Source organism: Rhinatrema bivittatum, chromosome 1 (genome assembly GCF_901001135.1).
Source record: "Rhinatrema bivittatum chromosome 1, aRhiBiv1.1, whole genome shotgun sequence".
In the NCBI taxonomy this organism is placed as follows: Eukaryota; Metazoa; Chordata; class Amphibia; order Gymnophiona; family Rhinatrematidae; genus Rhinatrema; species Rhinatrema bivittatum.
The window spans coordinates 196,184,519-196,199,165 of NC_042615.1; the positions used below are offsets into that span (position 1 = coordinate 196,184,519).

At 44.3% G+C, this 14,647-nt stretch overlaps 1 protein-coding gene across 1 annotated transcript in view; it reads left to right on the top strand.

Moving 5' to 3' along the window:
- TAPT1 (transmembrane anterior posterior transformation 1) overlaps window positions 1-14,647 on the top strand; it is a 247,801-nt gene that overhangs the window by 103,686 nt on the left and 129,468 nt on the right. The gene's annotated exons all lie outside the window — the stretch shown is intronic.

Sequence of the window (14,647 nt, forward strand, 5' to 3'; positions counted from 1 at the left end):
CAGGAGTGGTCCAGGAGCGATCTCCTGGACTTGGGCTGTCGGCTACCAGTAGTCAAAATGGCGCTGACGGCCCTTTGCCCTCACTATGTCACTGGGGTCGACCAATGGTGGCGGTAGCCCCTGTGACATAGTAAGGGCAAAGGGCCGTCGATGCCATTTTGGCAGCCGACGGCCCCATTTTGACTACTGGCAGCCGACAGCCCAAGTCCAGGAGATCGCTCCCGGACCGCTCCTGGACCCCCGCTGGACCACCAGGGACTTTTGGCAGGTCTTGGGGGGGGTCAGGAGGGTGGGGGGTTTTGTTAGATTTTTACTTTTTTACTAAAGATTTGTCTGCGAGCCAGATGCAGCCATCAAAAGAGCCACATCTGGCTCGCGAGCCATAGGTTCCTGACCCCTGATCTAAGAGATGAAATTCTAAGTCATCAGTGATTGTCAGCCCGCTTGCTGTAGCTCAATCTTAGAAGAAGCCACTTTTTAACCTTTTGTAACCAAGATCAGGAACAACACTTGATGTATTTTATTGTATTAAATACCTATTTTTCTTTTTTTTTTTTTCTGGGGGGGGGGGGGGGGGGGAAGGAGAAGCAGAGAACATATAAATCTTACTTTATCAATTTTTGAATAGTGGTAAAATTAAATGAGGTGGTAAATTTAAAAATAAATATCTTCCTTTTCCCCTAAACAATCCCTTTTGAGCTCTTACCTCTGTCTTCCATTTTATTTCAGCTCCATAATAGCAACACCCTCTTAGCAGTGTATTGCAATTTTAATACTTATATATACATAACCTCACAGGTTTATATGCAGGAAGGCTTCTGTAGGAAAGCAGCTATGTTCCCATGTAATCTTGAAGTATGCTGTTAGTGAGCAATGGCATGCCAGTAACTACTAGAATGATTAAGATTCATATGTACTTTTACATAATGCTTCCATTTCTTCATTTCTAAAATTGCTAATGTCATTTCCACTGCTTTGCATTCTGATTTTCTCTTGCATTCTACACTTAAGACTTTTTTCATACCCTGCCAGGAACTGAAAAAGCGTGAACATTTTTGTAATGTCTATTTTTTGCTGCTTACGTGCTAGCACAGGGGTCAGGAACCTTTTTGGCTGAGAGAGCCATAAACGCCACATATTTTAAAATGTAATTCCATGAGAGCCATACAATATGTTTAAAACTAAATACAAGTAAATGTGTGCATTTTATGTAAGATCACACTTTTAAAGTACAATAAGTCTCTGAAAATATTACACCAGGCCTTAAGACACCAATACATCTCCTATTAGGAAAACGGACCAAGTCAGGCTGCTATAGAGTCCTACACAGAAACTACACGCCAGCAGAAAACCTCACCTGAATCACGTGCTGTCCCTCACCTAACATAGAATAAAGAGACCAAAACGCATAACAAGAAGCATGCAGACAAAAACTGAATTGGAAACTGCAACAAGCCAGAGTCTCTGTATGCAGTGTAACAAAGGAAAAAAGAAACATCACACATCCTTATAAAACAAATCAAGAAATATAAAATCATCAGCAGTAAAACTGTACTAACAAAAAGAACATATTTCGAAACAGCTGATGAGTGGAATATCCAATAATTAAAAACTCATATAAAACATTTCCAGATACCAACAAAATATTTCAAAATAGCAGACACAAAGATCCAGTAATGAAAAATAATAAGGATACAAAAATTTTTTTGCTCTGCATACCTGGGAACGTTTGATATCCAGGTGTCCTGAGATTGTTCTGAATTAGCAGAAGGTGGGGTGGTTTGCTTGGAACTTTCTCCTCTCTCAGTCACATACCAGCGCTCTCTCTCACACTGGCTCTCAATGACACACCTATACACACATGCTCTCAGTCACTCACATATACAAATGTTTTTTCTCTCTCACTTATATAGGCTCTTAATTACACATTTACACACATGCTGTCTATCTTTTCACGCTTACACACACACAGGCTTTCAATCACATAAATACATGCTGTCTTTTTCTCTCACACACAGACTCTCATTCACATGCTTACAAACATGTCCTCTCTTTCTCTCATTTACACACAGGCTCTCAATCACATACTCACATGCTCCCTCACCTAAATCAGCTCTCAATCACACACAGACACACATGGTCTCTCTCTCTCATTTAAACACAGGCTCTCAATCACATACTCACATGCTCCCTCACCTAAATCAGCTCTCAATCACACAGACACACATGGTCTCTCTCTCTCATTTAAACACAGGCTCTCAATCACATACTCACATGCTCCCTCACCTAAATCAGCTCTCAATCACACAGACACACATGGTCTCTCTCTCTCATTTAAACACAGGCTCTCAATCACATACTCACATGCTCCATCACCTAAACCAGCTGTCAATCAGACACAGACACACATGATCTCTCTCTTACTTATACACACAGGCTCTTAATCATACATACACATGATCTCTCTCACACACAAAGGATCTCAATCATACACACATACTCTTTCAAACAAACAGGTTTTCAATTACAAACTTACACATACAGGTTCCCAATGGTAAACTTACATTCATGCTCTCTCTCTCACAGGCAGGATCTCAATCACAGACATACTCTCTTTCACATATACAGGCTCTCAATCATTCACATACATGCAATCTCTCACTCACACACACAGGATCTCAAACACACATGCTTGCTCGCTCATTCACTCTCTCTCTCCCCCACCCCCCCCCCCCCCCCCGGGAACTCGCGGCAGCAGCAGCCACCTCCCAACGCTAACCTCCTTCATTTTCAGCCCTCGCGGAGGCGAAGGCGGAGTCCCATCGGCCGCGGTTGAAGATTTTCATTTTCCTCCGAGCCGCGCTGCAGTCACCGGCGTGCTCTCTTCTTCCCGCGGCCCGGAAGAGGAAGTGGAGAGCATCGGGTGCCTGCGCGGGAAGACCCGCGCAGGCACCCGATGACTCCAGCGCTGGCACCCGGCTGACACCCGTTGACTCCCGCGCAGGCACCCGGATGACTCCAGTCGGCGTGCTCTCTTCTCCTCCCCCCCGCGGCCCGGAAGAGGAAGTGGTGAGCATCGGGTGCCTGCGCGGAAGAAGAGACCACGCTAGTGTGGTCTCTTCTTCCCGCGCAGGCACCCGATGCTCTCCACTTCCTCTTCCGGGCCGCGGGGGGGGGGGAGGAGAAGAGAGCACGCCGGTGCCGCTGACTCCAGCTGTCCTGCCGCGTTCCGCCCGGGCTGACAGCATTTTAAGCCCGGGCGGCGGAGGACCGGGGAGCAGCTGGGTCAGCGGGGAACCGCGAAGTATGGCGACACGTGTCTGCGAGCCAGATGCAGCCCTCAAAAGAGCCATATCTGGCTCGCGAGCCATGGGTTCCCGACCCCTGTGCTAGCACATGTCCTGATGCTTCTTTGGCAAAATTTAAAGGGCTACCTGACCCAAAAACCAACTCATCCAAAGTGAAATAAAATCCCCTGGGGGGTCTTGGAAGACTGTCTCCCAACCATCCCCTAGCTGCACAGCAGGCCAAAAAGTTTAAAATATATATATATTTTAAAAAATTACATAACATCCTAACTCCCTTCCCATTCCTGGTGTCTAGTTACCCCAGACCCCCCATAGGTAAAAATAAATCTTTGGTAATCTAGTAAACATGCATATATTAAGGAATTGGTATCATTAAACCAGAAGCAGATAATGCCAATTTTATACAGTAGCTCCTAAAGTAGAGAGCTCAAATTGTTACTCGCATATCTGCATGGTAAACCAAGGAAAGATCTATATCTGTCCTCCTGTGTATCAAATTCTATCTGGTCTGCAAAAGAATACCAGTGAGACTTAAAATTGATATTTAAGGAAAAGCTAGGATCCAAGGTTTGAAACTGTCTTCCTGTATTCTTTGTCCTTATATATGTTAAAGTATCCATATTTAACTGCAGCTTCAGTAGGGCATAAGTGCCCAGTTAACAAACTACAATTTCTTCTGGGACTGTTTTTGCTAGAAAAGTGTCTTAAATGCTAGTGTGCTGTTGCATATATTAATCTACATGGAACTGGATAGAGATTCCCTTTCTAGGGACAGTCAGAAAAAATGTTTATCTACAGGTAATTTATTCTTTAGGAAAATATCTGTCCTATGTACAATGCATTGTAATTCTGATAGATGGTACTGACAGTGGTTTGGCGAGTTTATATTTATACATTTCAAATTACTAGTTTTGTTTGGATTCACATTCCTTATTGTCCATAAATGTAATGCTGCAGCATAAAGTTCAGAAATGTTCAGTGTGGAGGAGTTTGTTTAGGGCAATCAGAAGTAAAGCTCTTGTGGAATTTACTTTTAAATTAAAGAGTAAATGTTTTCTAGGCAGCTTAGTATCTGCCTGCACAGTTCCTTTGTAGGAGTTAACCAGAAATAGACAAAATATAATTAGGTTAGTTAAACCTAGAAGACTTTTGAAGATTTGTTTTCATTTCTAAAATAGCATAAAAGGCAGAGCTTGGCACTTTAGGAGGTTCCTCTTGTATGGGCAAGTCCTTCTTATTTCAAAAGTGCACTCTTTAGCGGGTTGATTTTTGCTTGTTATGTTTACATTGAGTTCTTAGAGGCTTTCTCCTTGTTTTATTCATGCACCCTTTTTTTTCCTGACGTATTTTAAAATTTTACACACTTATTTTTAGAATTAAAGATATATGTTCTTCATTATAGCTACATCCACCATTCATACAGTCTTCTTTCTTGAGTTCATTTTTGTATGCTTTGTTGGTATATAAGATGTGTTATACCTACCTGGGATTCTGATGAGTAAGCAGCACCCTGGGTAGGTAGAAATGTTTAGGACCTTTTTAAAACCAGTAAAATATCAGGATTGAAAGTAAAATATAAAGTAGATATTTAATTTTTTTTTTTCTGCCAAGTGGATTATTCACATTTTGTTGGTGTGTATATCTGCTGCAAATAATATCGGCAATATCAATAATGGAACACTAACTTGAGCTTGAATTCTAATTGGAATGTTTTCAATTTTCTGTAGCATTGATTGGGTGTGCAACATATAACAAGGTACACATCAATAAAATGCCATGAATGGTTAGCAGAGATCACACAGGTTCAAGAAGAGAAGAAGCTTCTTGCCATGAAGATTTTCCTAGCAAGAAAAATAGAAAATATAAGTGTGGAAGCAATGCAGGAAAAATGCAGTGTGTGTGTGTTAGAGATTAGTATCCATCTTTAGTCAGAAACAGATCCAAAGTATTTTTATTACTTTAAAATAATAAAAAATGTTTTGTTATGGGGATAAAAACAGGTGTATGTATTCCCTCAGTGGGTATAAAATAAATTCCTGACTTTGGCTGTTATGGCTGCAAGGAAATGTGTATTGTTAAAATAGAACAACCCCAAATGTAATGTTCATCAACTGTTTGGTTTAATGCAAATGGACAAAATATCTGAATTGCATGAAGGGAGAGAAGGCAAATATTAAGAAATTTAAAATTGTGTGGAACAATTTTCATCTACGCAGTACCAGACAGATAAAAGTAGAGACCTTGTTGACACTTGTCATCGCTGGCAACACTAATAAAATAGGATTTCTATGTAAAGTGTGTGAATGGTAGTGTGAGTGAGTTTGGTTACAAACTGTGCTTTAGGAAATATGTGAAGTTAGATGAGAGATCCTGATCAATGGCTTATTTGCTATATCCAGTGGTGTAGCCAGAACTGATTTTTTTGGGTGGGTACAAGGTTAACATGCATGGGCTGTAGGCATGCAGGTCTGAGACCTACTAGTTGTATTCTTATTGATAATGCCATATACTGCACCCTACAATGGCTTTCTAAGTAGTTTGCAACAGTCACTATGCACTGAGCATGAAACGTTAAAACATTTTACCTCAATTATTTCAAGCACTTACTAGAATAAAAAATTCCTTATTTCTCCTAGGACAAGCAGGATGGTAGCCCTCACACATGGATGATGGTCCACAACACAGGTGACATCATCAGACGGAGCCCAGCATGGAAAACTTCTGTCAAAGTTTCTAGAATCTTTGGCTAGCATACTGAGCATGCCCAGCATGCCACAATCCCTGCATCCATGTGGGGTGTCTCTTCAGTCCTTTCTTTTCTGCAGAGCTGTCATCTCGCGGTGATGGAGCTCGTGCTCTTTGGTTGGGAAAACTTGTGTTTTTCTTCAAAATTTTTTCCTTTTTCGCATAATTTTTCCTGCGCTGGGTCTCTCTTTGGTCCCCTTGGGTTCTTCACGGTTGAGTACTTTTTGCTTTTCCCATATATGCCGGTTGTCATGCCCTTGCAGTCTCATGGCTGCCTCGGGCTTTTGACGATGCCCCCAGTCTATGTCCCTAATGTGGATCCACGTGAAGTGTATATCCTCTGCCTGCATGATGTCCGTGGCTGCAATTTGTGTGCCCAGATGACCCTGAAGGGCAGTTGGGCCAGGCTGGACAAAATGAAGAAAGTGCTTGACTCGGGCAAATCCAAGCTCTCTCCGGCATCGACGCCCTCAATGCCTAGGGACCGAGGGGAACCAATTACCCTCTATCCCTCAGTCACAACCCATCCCCTGATGCTCTCAGGGCAGGGGGGCTCCAGGGTTCAGCCAGTCTCTGTATTCTCAAAGTCCTGGACTTCTGGATCATCTTCGTCGTCCTCCGCGCCGGGGAAAGACCAGGCCGAGCACTATGGGAGATCCCGAAAACATGGGCATTGGTCACCATCTGTGCATGGGACTAGCCATGTGCGGACTATGGCGCTAGTGGCCTCGAAATGAGGAAGCCCCATCCTCCCTCGATGTCTGAGGTCCGGGGCCATCTGCACCAATTCTGGTGCCAGACATCAACACTCCCCTCTCATCCTCCCCTCTTAGCCTTCCTTCTTGTCAAAGGCCTTCGCGGTGGAGTTGGAGCATCGGGTGCGCCTGGCAGTGGATTGCGCTTTGTGCGAACAGAAGCTGGAACTCCCAGCACAGATACCAGTACCTTCCCTGATTCTGGTGCCTTCACAGACGCCTTCAAGGCCGGCAGCCTGCACGATGCCTATGCAGATTGCGGTGACTGGGCTGGAACCGTTGTTGGATAACCTCAACGTCCTCCTTGGTGTCCTCCCAACGCAGTTGATGCTGGCGCCTTGCAATCCCTTGGTGACCCGTAGGGCACAAAATGCAAGGTGTCTGAGTTGGTCCTCATGGGGGACTCCTTGGGTGATTAAGAGCCATTGGTGCCATCTACACCTCTAGGTCCCTCGGTGCCATGCCTGGCGCTTCTGGGGCCAGGGTCCAGCCCTCTGGGACCGAAGGTACCCCCCGGGTCTTCCGGCGCCTGCTCCTAAGGCCATGCTTGGGGCTCCACGCCCCTCCTTTATGAGTGATCTCAGAGCCCGAGGACCCCTATGACCCCTGGGGCAAGGATACTTCCGACTCCTCATCAGTGGACTCAGATGACCTTCCATCAGATCCTTCCCCTTCAGAGGGACGCAAGCATACCCCCACCTGAGGACTTCACCTTCACTGGGTTCGTCCATGCGATGGCTGAGGCTATCCCCTTCCAGCTTATGACAGAAGAGGATGCCTGCCATAAAATGCTCGAGATCCTTCAGTTTGACTCCACCCCGAAGGAGGTTGCAGCAGTCCCGGTGCATGAGATCTTCCGGGACATGCTCCTCCAGCTATGGGAACACCCCCACTCCATCGCCCTGGTTAACCAGAAGGCCGATGGGGTGACCTAATACAGCAGACTCTAGACTTCAAAAAGCGCCAGCTTCCCCACCAGTTGTTGGTGTTTGAGTTGGCGCTCAAGAAGGCAAAGCGTCAAAAACCCATGTGTCGGCCCCTCTGAGTAAAGACAACCGGTCATGGAATGCCATGGGAAGGACGGTGTACCAGGGATCACCTCGTACCTTTTATACTTGACCCAGTATACCCACAACCTTTGGAAACAAGTCCAGGAGGTGGCAGACAGTCTGGCGCAGCAGCCTCAGGAGGTGGTCATGGCACTCGTCCAACAGGGCTTTTAATGTGGTAAGCACGAGGTGTGTGCTCCCTACGATGTCTTTGATTTGGCAGGGCATGTAGAGGCAGCAGGTATTTCTGCACGTTGTCTAGCCTGGCTTAGGGCCTCGGACCTTCGACCTGAGGTTCAGGACTAGCTGGCAGACTTGTCTTGCACCGGAGTTCATCTTTTCAGTGACAATGTCAAGGAAGCAGAGACCCTCCAGCACTTGTCTGCCGGAGTCTCGGCCTCACCGGCATCTTCCAATTGGTCACTTCATCAAGACCGAGGAGACCTTTCTATAGACCTCGAAAGTACCGCCCACCGGCCCCCCCCCCCCTGCTCCAGGCTGCAGCAGGTGAGCACCAGGGGCAGTTCGGCCAGCAGTAGAACCCACGACCAGTCCCAGTATGGGGTTTTGGCTCTTCCCGTGTCAAGGGCCCCCCCCCCCCCCCAACTAGGAGGCTGGTTCTACTTTTTCATGGACCGGTGGCCGGCCGTGATGTAGGATTGATGGTTCCTCTCCTTCATCAGGCGGGGTTATGGGCTGAATCTCATAGAAACTCTACCAGATTTTCCCCTGAGCTTGCAGTGGGGTCCTGTCTCGCTTCCAGAGCTGCTTCAAGAGGAACTCTTAGCCCTTCTGCAAGCCAGGGCAGTGGAACCGGTTCCTCAGGGACAGCAGGCTTGGTGGTTTTTACTCCCGTTACTTTCTGATTCCAAAGAAAACAGGAGACCTTCATCCCATTCTGGATTTGAGCCTTGAACAGATTCCTAAAAAAGGAAAAATTCAAGTTGGTATCCTTGGACACCAGAATTCCTCTGTTGAACCAAGGGGACTGGCTTTGCTCAGTCGACCTAAAGGACGCGTATGCACACATCGCGATCCTCCCAGGTCACAGGAGGTATCTTCACTTTGTGGTGGAGCTCCAACATTTTCAGTACCGCGTGCTGCCATTCGGCCTCACCTCTGCACCATGGGTCTTCACAAAATGTCTCACCATGGTGGGGGTTTACCTGCGCCAGCTTGGAGTCCATGTGTTTCCATACCTGGATGACTGGCTGGTGCAAAGCGACATGCAGGCCAGGGCACTGGACAGTGCCATTCAGGTCCTGGAATAGTTAGGGTTTTAATCAACTACCCGAAGTCAAACCTCCGCCCTTCGTCGCGGCTGGCTTTCATTGGGGTCATCCTGGTTGTGTCGCAGGCCAAGGCCTTCCTGCCACATGACAGAGCGTGAGTACTGATCTCCCTGGCGAGGGAGATTCAAATGAGCAGGCTGGTTTCGGCACGGCGTATGTTGCAACTTTTAGGGTGCTTGGCTAGAGCTGTGCATGTCACTCCTTTTGCCCGTTTCCATATGCGCTGAGCCCAGTGGTCCATGCGCTCCCAGTAGCGACAGGCTACCCAGGGCCTTCAGGTCTGCATCTAGGTGTCATCACTCCGGACCTCCCTGACTTAGTAGATGTCTTCATTCAACCTAGAGCAGGGAATTCCCTTTTGGCCACCCTCGCCTCAGGTTGTGCTGACCATGGATGCGTCCCATCTGGGATGAGGAGCCTACGTCGATGGCCTCTGTACCCAGGGTTTCTGGACTGCGCAGGAGCTGGAGTTACAGATAAGCCTCTTGGAATTGAGTGATCTGGTACACCCTATGGGCCTTCTGGGACCGCTTGGCCAGCAAGATCGTCCTTGTTCGGGCGGAGAACCAAGTGGCCATGTGATATATCAACAACAGGGGCTACCAGGTCCTTCCTCTTTTGTCAGGAGGCAGGGCAAATCTGGAGCTGGGCGCTGGCACAGGGGATGTTTTTCTAGGCCATGTGCCCTAGCGGGACCGGCTGAGCCACACCTTACAACCTCACGAGTGGTCCCTGAAACAGGAGGTAGCGGATCGGCTCTTCCATCTCTGGTGGACTACAGAGAGCTTCAAAGAGTGGTCCTAGGGCCAGTGCTGTTCACTATCTTTGTGAGCTACATTGCGGAGAGATTAGGAAGAAAAATATCATTTTGTGGATGACATTAAGATCTGCCTAAGAGAATACATGGAATGAGGCATGATTTAAGAAAGCTTGAAGACTGGTTGATTGCTGAACAGCTAAGTTTCAATTTAAAAAAAAAAAAAGCAAAGTTATGCACTTTAAATGCAAAATTTAAGGGAGAAGGTGACACACTGATGCCCACAAAGTAGGATAGAGACCTCAGGGTGATTATATTTGATGATTTCAAGGTAAGAAAAATGGCACAAGGTAGTGGCCAGATCTGGAGAGATGCTAAGGTACATAAGGAGGGGTACAACTAGTAGAAAAGAGGAGTTAATTATGCCATTGTACAAGTAGTTAGTGAGACCTCACCTGGAGTATTGTGTTCAGTTCTGGGGGCCTTACTTCTAGAAGGAAATAGAATGGAGGCAGTTCAGAGAAGGGCTATCAAAATGATACAGGATGTACATCAGAACCCCATGAGGTGAGTCTTGGAAATAACATGCATGCTCTAGAGAAGAGCCGAATCAAGAAAAATAATGGACTCTTCAAATATCTGAAAGTTATTAATGCACAAAGGAGCAAATCTGTTTCAGGGGAAAGAAAGTTGTAAAACAAGGGGATATCATGGAATGCTCCAAGGTGGAAGACTGAGGGCAAAATAGGGAATATTTTTTTTTTCACAGAAAGGGTTGTGGATGCCTGGGTAGTAGAAACAGAAATAGTAATGGATTATAAGAGGAAATGTAATAAGCACACACAGGATTCTTAGTTACAAAAATGGAAGAGAGGAGAAAGCGTGCCCTTGTGGCATGTGTTCAAATATTTACATTGCTGTACTAAACTGATTCAACAATAAGTGCTGGGGCTGCTAAAATGAATGTAAAGTAGTTAATATGAAATGTTAGAAGTCTTAGTGGAAACAGCCACAGGTTCATGTTTGTCTGGCAGAGGTAACTTTAGCAGTGTGGACAGAAGAACTGAGCAGACTGGATTGACTAATTGATCTTTTTCTGATGTCTTCTACTGTTTTACTATGTTAATTTATCCTTTCTAAATTGCTTAACTATCTTAGGGCTTTATGACATTTTACTGTGTAAGTGGCACATGTGGTCTTAAAAGATGAATACTTTGGCTATCCTAGGATAATCTCAGCTGGACTTTTAAACAGTCAAATTCTTTTGTTGCAAATCCTTTCAACTGCACGAGGTATGACCTGTTAAAATTGTAGATTATGGAAAGTTTAGTTATTCAAGCACTCTTTCTGGCTGCATATCCTTAGTAATGTTTGTGATTTTGGAGATACTTCCTAAAAAGAGGGAGGTATGGATTGAGCTACTTTTAATGACATTTTGTTGTCTTCGCATCAGATTTGTGAGGCTTAAGGCAACAGTGCCTTCTATTCACATCTTAATTTGTCCCTCTTCTTCCTGACATTTCATGTTTCTAAATTAGATTTTGGGCTCTGCTGCAGGTAGGTGCTTAAGTTAATAGAGTTTGACAGTCATGGAAATAGATCTCAGGTTGGGACCACACTCATATGTAAACAAATACGTGCTTGAAACATTACTGCTAATTGTGACATACATAGGACCTGGTTTATATGCTTCTGGCTTTTCAGAAAAACAACTCCAGTTTGTTACATCACTTACTGTTTGAGCAAGACTTTAACTGATCCATAATCTGGTCGAGGATCTAAATACATAGTAAATATTCCCTTTAGATCTTTATCATATCCATCAAGCTGGGCTTCTGAGCCCTCAAATTGCTGTGAACATTAAGGAGCTCCCAGAGTTCATTTTTAAAACTGGAGGCCAACTTGGGTTAGTCAGGGTGGGACCACTGGAATTAAATCAAGCTCTATACAAAAGTCTTTTAAGTCTGCATTTACCTAAGCTACTCTGTGGCTCTCAATTGCAAAATACTAGCTTTCAACCAAGTAGACCCTGGTTCAAGGCCAGCCTGAGCACTTTTTGCCCTGAGAATAGGCAGAGTTATTGGACAGTTTGAGCTGGCAGAGCAGTTATGGAATGCTAAGACTTATACTTGGTGGTAATGAACCAGCTTAATGCTGCAAGCATAAAGACATCGTCAGGTAAAGGAGGACTGGAGATTCTTGACCTATGCAGCGTCATCAGGTAGATGACAGCAAGCATGGTGTCAAGCAGGAGAAAGCTTGTGTACAGGGCCAAGTCCTGCTCACAGGGTCTGTTCTTATCCGGTATATTCAATAAGAGCCATACCTGAAGAGGATGGATGGCCAGATGAAGGTTGAACTATGACCAGTAAAAACCAGGCCTAAAGAGAGGCTTCACAATTAAGCAACTGTTATCAGTGGAGCAGACTGAGGATTAAGAACTCAGGAGAGAAGCATGAAGAAAGAATACTGGAACAGGACTGCTGAGCTGATTGCAGAGCAGGAACAAGGCCAGACAAGCAGAGGTTGCGAAGGGTGTATCCCGGCAGAGTGTTGTACCAGCAAAGATGGAGCTCTGTGGCTCTCCTTTATATACCTGATATCACTGTGGTCTCGTAGTAAAAGGAAAGCAGATGAGGCAGGATATTAAATGTGATCAGCAGCACATCCTTTGTCTAGTAGCACTACTAACTTTCTCAGGAGTTTTCAACTTTTATACTTGCCAGCACTTTTTCCTCTATGCTGTTCGTGCGTGCGTGCACAGTAAAACATAGTGTGTGCAAGAAATCCCGATATTTTTTGCATTATACTGGCTTGTAGCGCACAATTTTGAACTTAACTTATATAAAAGTGCACAAAAGAATTTGTGTGTACATAGCCAGTCAAAAATTATAGAGAACATTGCCTGCCAGTGCAAAGTCCATGTTTAAAAAGCAATAGTCTTTTATATGGATGACTAAATATATGATATGTGATTTCATGTCAACCAAACCATAAGTCTGAATTGCCCCCATACTGTATACTAGAGCTTGAGATTTGATATATAGATTCTTCTGTAGCCGACTTAATCTTCTGCCGGTTGTGCTTAATCACCTCCCCGCTGTGAACCATTATAGTTTCAGGCCTGCTAGATATCCTAGCTCACATGAGCTGTTAACATAGTGCTGGCTGCTGTAATGGTAAGGATACATCTATCCGGTCCTCAGCTGACTCGAGAAAACTCAGTAACTTCCTTTCAGATTAACGAAGCCAATGTAGCATCCAGCATGATGCCTTTTTTCCTTTGTGCTTGAAATTTAGAGCCAGCTTTAAGGATCAAGCCCTTAATCCTTTCTGATGTATATCATTTTCCTATTGGCATGAACTGTTGGTGGCAGTGGTCTTTTTCTGTCCTACATGGAAGCTGAGATGGAAGGGAAAAGTGGGAAGCTGCCTTAGGTATCATCCGTGAGAGCAAGTAGTATAAAAGCCGAAGAGCTGCGTTGTTAAATCAACAAATGAAAAAGTTAAGAAAGCAAATCCTCCTTTTTCTCCCTCTGTAAATTATTTTTGGCAGAGATGCTTCTACTTAAATATCTTTTACCAGAAAAAACAGAAGTCTCCTAAGATGAAAGACACTTTATTCTAAGATGAAAACATTTTTTATGGCATCTATTCTCAAATCACCAGTTTGACAGATATTTTAAATTTGGTTTTAATATTCCTGCTGTTAGTTGATCCTGAATATATAACAGATGGTAGAGGCATTTGTCTGCTGATGTGTTAAGAGACAGCAAGAGAGAAATATAAAGACAGGAATGAGGGTACAAAGATAGACTTCTCTGCCTTCTGGATTTCCATTGAGCAAAGGTTCAGAGAGCTTGCACTAGATGTTTGGTGTGCTCATGAAGTGCTGGCATCTTGATTAATGAATTACGTCAATTATCGCACACAGCTGAATATCGCACACAGGAGACATCTAAAAGTATGAAGGCTCTTATAGTCCCTGGACATTCTTCTGCTGGAACTATGCATAACAGTATATGTATTTCAGATTGGAGGAGTATTTGTTATAGTTCAGAACTGCCTACTTTTAATTAAATTTATTTTTGTAAAATGAGACTGTGATCATGCAAAAACACCAGTTGTAAAGTTATTAATCTGTTTATGCTTCAATACCGTTTTTTTAAATGTATGCTCATAGACGAAATTGATTTGAACGTCTGATTTATAAACACATTTACAAACCATATTCTGATTTCTATTTGGTGACGGAGTATATATTTCATAAACATGCTTTACAGCCTGTGGACTACAGTTGGTACCATGTGGCATTGTTTCCAAATATGCTTGGATAAACAGTAATAGAGATGACCATGTGATGGGAGATTGCAGACCTAAAAGGAAGTGCTTGCCTTGGGTTCAAGTAGCTGAGAAATGCACCTATAAAAATATACTAAACATTCTGAGGTCCATATTCAGCCACTGACTGGCTAGCAAATTTAGGGCCTGATTCAGTAACCATTTTTACCATAGACACAGAATGGGAGAAAAGCCTTAGTAAATTTAGGCCCTTAGCCAGATAAACTTCTGTATAGTTTTGCAGGTATATTCAGTGGCGAGGATGCACTACTCAATATCCCCAGCTATCTTAAAATTAGCTGGATAAGTCTTCAACTTTCCTAATTTTATCCATCAACATTAGCCAGCTAATGCTGAAAATTGGCGTTTATCCGACTTTCTTAGCAGGGTAGCTGACTCT